Genomic DNA, 5,595 nt, shown 5'->3' on the forward strand with positions numbered 1-5,595 from the left:
GATAACATTTTATTTTTAAATATATGTTCACCTTACCATCTTTGGCAATACAGCCTTTCTTCTTGGGTCTCTAGCTGTAGATCCTGGTGGGAGCAAGGAATCCATTTGATCTCTTGAGCCTGTACACAGATCCATGGTTCTGTGAACGAAGAGTAAAGCATGCAATAAATCAGTGGTTCTCAACCTTCCTAATGCTGCGACCCTTTAAAACAGTTCCTCACGTTGTGGTGACCCCCAACCATAAAATTATTTTCGTTGCTACTTCATAACTGTAATTTTGCTACTGTTATGAATCGTAATGTAAATATCTGATATGCAGGATGTATTTTCATTGTTACAAATTGAACATAATTAAAACATAGTGATTAATAACAAAAACAATATGTAATTATATATTCAATATGTGTTTTCCGATGGTCTTAGGCGACCCCTGTGAAAGGGTCGTTCGACCCCCAAAGGGGTTGCAACCCACAGGTTGAGAACTGCTGCAATAAATGGTGTTAGGTGACAGCTTTCTGCAAGTCAAGGTAATCTAGCTGTCACTCTTTGCTTGAAGAGTTCAATGAAATGCATTGGCTTAAGTTTTGCTTTTAGTGTATTTAAAAGTCTAAATACACTAAAACAGTTACTTAAATCTTTTTTTCATATTTTTACTGCATCTGAGTGTCCTAAAAATGTGTTCTGTTGCTATTGCATTTTACCACACTTTGACTGTCATTCTGCTTGCTTCACGTTATGTTTATTGCTGTTTATTCAAATTATAATTTTAAATGAGTTTTTTAAAATTTTTTTATTGATTGCAGAGAGAAAGGGAGAGGGAGAGAGAGAAACATCAATGATGAGAGAGAATCTTTGATCGGCTGCCTGCACGCCCCCCACTGGGGATCGAGCCCACAACCTGGGCATGTGCCCTTGGCTGGAATCAAACCTGGGACACTTCAGTCCGCAGGCCGATGCTCTAACCACCGAGCCAAACCAGCTAGGGCCAGATTATAGTTTTAAACTGAAGCGCAAAACACTGATAATGTGAAGACATTAAGAAAAGGAATATTTTTTTCCACTGACTTTCTGACATTGTTGAAAAAAATTCTCATTCTGTATATCTTTCATTTTTGAACATGCAGAGAAATTAATGAAGATGACCTTTTAGCACAAAATTATGAAATATATTAAGAGTTTAATCAATGATTGTGCACTGTCAGCTTAGGCTTGATGAGAGTACTTGGCTTACTTCATTTTTCAGGGAGAGTAAATAGGGCTCCATAATAAAACATTGATTTCAGCGGGACACTTATTAGCCACCAATGACAAAATTACAAGTCTCTTGACCACATATTTCTTTATCTTTTTTGTAATTAGATGAGAAGGGTGGAAACGTAACTATTATCATTTTCCAGGCCTATTATTCATCTTTAGAAATTTCATTAAAGACTTTGCTATTATATTTTATGAAGTAAAGTTCTTATGGAGCAGTGTAAAATGGTATGTGGAAAAGGGCATAGACAATCTATTTTTTAATTCTATCAAATTTACAAGATGTTTCACTACTCCATCTAGACATACTTTCCACATTTTGACTTATGTTCACAAAGTAATCATGGTAGCTGCAGTGTCATTGGCCAGTCCTAGCTGATGAAATGGCAGATCTTCTCTGGAACAGTGTAAATTCTAGCTGCTGCATTGGAAATAGAGAAATGAAAAAAGGCAGTGGTACGCTAGAGGGGCAGGAAGAAACTAACAAGAAACTGCCAGGCATTTCTAGAGTGATTGTCCAGAGATTAATAATGAAGACCCCCACCAGGAGCACAGAGTAGTCTAGTGCAGAGGTCAGCAAACTATCTCTTTAAAGAGTTAGACAGTAAAAATGTTAGGTGTTGTGGGCCATATGGTCTCTGTTGCAACTATTCAACTTTATTGTGATAGTTTGAGAGTAGCTATTGACAATACATCAATTAAATGAATGTATCTTTGGCAGTTAGCAGACTTCAGGTTTATGTTTCTTGCTAACCATTTTAAATATTTTTTAAATTGATTTTTATAGAGAGAGGGAGAGAGAGAAACATCAATATGAGAGCAAAACATCCATTGCTGCCACCTGCATACACCCTACAGGTGATTGAGTCAGCAATCTGGCCGTGGCCCTGACCAGGGGTGAGGGTGGTGGGAGGATGGGGTTGGGGGAGGGAGACTGAAAAGGCAACCCTGTGGTGTATGGGACTGTGCCCAACCAACTGATCCACACAGGCCAGAGCTGTTAAACATTTTTTAAAAATAAACTCATACTAAGACTACTTGTAAGGTGGTGGGAGTGGAGAGAATGGTGCATGATTAATATAGTTCCCACAAGTGTTTTAAGTGGAGATTTGGCAGCAATCATACTACCTCATAAAGTGTGAGTGACTTGGGTCTTTAGGACAGTAGGCATTTGTTTTTAGAACATCCTATTTATGACACATTTATTAATATGCAATTACTTCCTACATGACTTTTCTATTTTTAGTTTCTCTGTCATTCTGATGTCTCAAATTTTTATTTCCAGGGTTTGAGACCTGCCCCTATTATATCACTATCCTGCTTTAACCTTTAATAACTCCTTATTGCTTACTAAATAAAATTCAATTTCTTCATTCAAAGACTTCCACAATTTGAACCCAACCTGTCTTCCCAGTTTTATCTTTAGCTTTGCCCCAGAGGTTAAGTTCCTGTCATCAAGTGATTTTTTGCCACTCCCCTGAGTGTAGCCCAACCTCCCTACCTCTAGGCTGTTATCAAGTTGATCCCTTGGGGGCTTTCTGCTTTATTTAGCTCTGAAAAGTCTACCTGTATCTCTGAGTCTTCAAAGAAGGGAATGACACCACAATGTGTCGCATGTAATGCATGTAATTATAACTAATTACTAAAAAATTAGGAAGTTATATTTTCTTTGCAAATACCTAAAAGTTTAGGCTTCTTTTTAATAGTAAAACTGGATAGCTCCAAATTAAAGCAATTTAAAGTGTTATATTTGGCTCAGAAGGTATAATAAAGATATCATATTGATTTTAGCAAATTGCACAGTTTTATCTAACACTTTCCCAGTGTGAAACCATCCTCTTGTGAGGACTATTAGCTCTTCTCCATAAGTTATTGAGACTTTGGAATGATGCAGTGTTACTGGTGTTTGCACTTTAAATAATAATAAGAATAATTATATCTGAGATATAGCTGCATTGAGTAGCAATAACACAGGGAGCTAGAAACACATAAGCTTGTGTGCAAAATAAATCTGGGTTAATGGTGAAATTCTCCTCTCCCCATTCCTAAATAGCTTAAATATGCAGTGTAATTCTAAAGAACAAAATGTTAGCATTGAACTGCAATGCCACCTGCCTGCCTGATCTTGCCCCCAACTGCCCTCCCCTGCCAGTCTGATCTCGCCCCCAACTGCCCTCCCCTGCAGTCCTGATCTCATCCCAATTGCCCTCCCCTGCTGGCCAATTTGGTTCTGATTGGCCAGTTTCTATGCCAGTCAGCATCAAAAGCTCCACCTCGCAGGCAGCCATTGGCTCCTCAAAGTTCACCCAGATTTGGTTCTGATTGGTCAGTTTCTATGCCAGTCAGTGTCTCCGGGCCTATCTCTGGGCCGGATCAGAGAGATGGAGCTGATCAGCAGCCCCTCGGAGGCCCGAAAGAAACAGGTGTGGCTGCTGGCAAAGCCCGGAGAGAAAGAGAGAGGCATTGGCTGATCAACAGCTGCCACAGAGGCTGTGGATCAGACCCTGCCTCTCTCTCCCGGCCTCTCTCCAGGCCTGATCCGCAGCTCCCTCGGCAGTCAGTGCTGGGTCACCACGGCAACCCAGCAATGACTGTAGGACTGACTTCCCGTGTTCGGTGGAGCCTTCAGTTGGTCGTTATGGACCCTGGGATTTTTATATATTAGGATAGAGGTGTGGTGCACAGGTGGGGTCCAGCTGGCCCACTCCAATAGGGACTATTGGGGGGAGAGGGGCCCCGGGCGGTTGGCTGGCCGGTCACACCCCTGATCAATCGGGGGCTGGGCCAGTGGGGGGTGGCGCCTGGGAGGGGGGCAGTCAAAGCCTGGATCAGGCCAGTTGGCTATTGCAGTGCATGTCATAGCCACCAGTCGTTCTGGTCGTCCTGCTGTTCAGTTGCTGGGCTTTTATACATATATAGATTCTGCTAGTTCTTCTATCATCTCTACTTCTAGCTACTGAGTCCTGTTACCTCCAAAACTAGCTTCCCAAATATGTTTGCTGTCCTCTTAAAAATAAACTTTCCAACTGCCCTAGCCGGTTTGGTTCAGTGGCTAGAGCATCAGACTGAGGACTGAAAGGTCCTGGGTTTGATTCTGGTCAAGGGCATATGCCTGGGTTTCAGGCTGGATCCCCAGTAGGGGGTGGGCAGGAGGCAGCCCATCAATGATTCTCTCTTATCATTGATGTTTCCTGTCTCTCCCTTGCTCTCTGAAATCAATGAAAATACATTTTAAAAAAATACAATAAAAAGTAAACCTTCCATCTTTGAGTTTCTGCATTTTGAATTCCATTTTATTAATGAGGTGGGCTAGTCCAGTGATGGCGAACCTATGACACCAAACTCTGACACGCGAACTCATTTTTTTGGTTGATTTTTCTTTGTTAAATGGCATTTAAATATATAAAATAAATATCAAAAATATAAGTCTTTGTTTTACTATGGTTGCAAATATCAAAAAATTTCTATATGTGACATGGCACCAGAGTTAAGTTAGGGTTTTTCAAAATGCTGACACGCTGAGCTCAAAAGGTTCGCCATCACTGGGCTAGTCTGTAGGACCTTATTCTAATAATGATTGTTTCATGACTCTTGACTGTTAACTAAATATTTGGCTATAATACCCAACTTTAGGTTTAATCCTTACCTATCAATTCCTAGAAAAAGTATCTTTTATCCTTCTATCCTTTTCTTAACTTCAGCTCTAATTCCCTGGCTCCCAAGGATTAGTCTTTCCTATGCCAGGTATATTTATATGTCCATGTGTAAAACTTGCTTCATCTGATTCCCAACATAGTATCAGAAGCATTATACATATGTTTGGATGAAGATGATCATGATTACTGTGTAGCTCAATCTCCATCTCCATAAGTGTGTTGTTTACATTGTTTTACATGAACAACATTAGCATTATAGCTAGGTCAGTGCCCAAATAATAGAGACAGTTTTCCATAGATGAGCAATGTGACATTAAATCATTGCATGCAGGTCTCAGCATCAATAAAGAATAATTTATGTGAGTTTGTGAATATACATTTTTTAATATTAAAATTTGGTTTCATGGATATTTGTCAAAGTTGTTGAGCCCACAAATTTATCTGTCAGAAAGGAAGCCATAGCATTGATGCCATTGCTTTATCTGACATGATTAGAATGTAAATGGTGGTATGACATAGGGCATGGAGTTGAGACTAAATGAAAGGGAGTGACCTAACCTGAAGCAATGAAGACAGATGTGGGCGAAGAGCACAAAAATGATGTTTTAAGTGTAAATGAAACATGTGAACTAATGTATATAAAGATAAGACCAGATTCTGACACTATAATAATAAATGGGGAAAT

General features: G+C 39.9%; 1 pseudogene; it reads right to left on the bottom strand.

The window, feature by feature from the left end:
- Positions 1 to 135, bottom strand: part of LOC102250612 — a 4,893-nt pseudogene extending 4,758 nt beyond the window's left edge.
- Positions 136 to 5,595: the final 5,460 nt, after the last annotated feature.

This window comes from Myotis brandtii, unplaced genomic scaffold (assembly GCF_000412655.1).
Source record: "Myotis brandtii unplaced genomic scaffold, ASM41265v1 scaffold8, whole genome shotgun sequence".
Taxonomy (NCBI): Eukaryota; Metazoa; Chordata; class Mammalia; order Chiroptera; family Vespertilionidae; genus Myotis; species Myotis brandtii.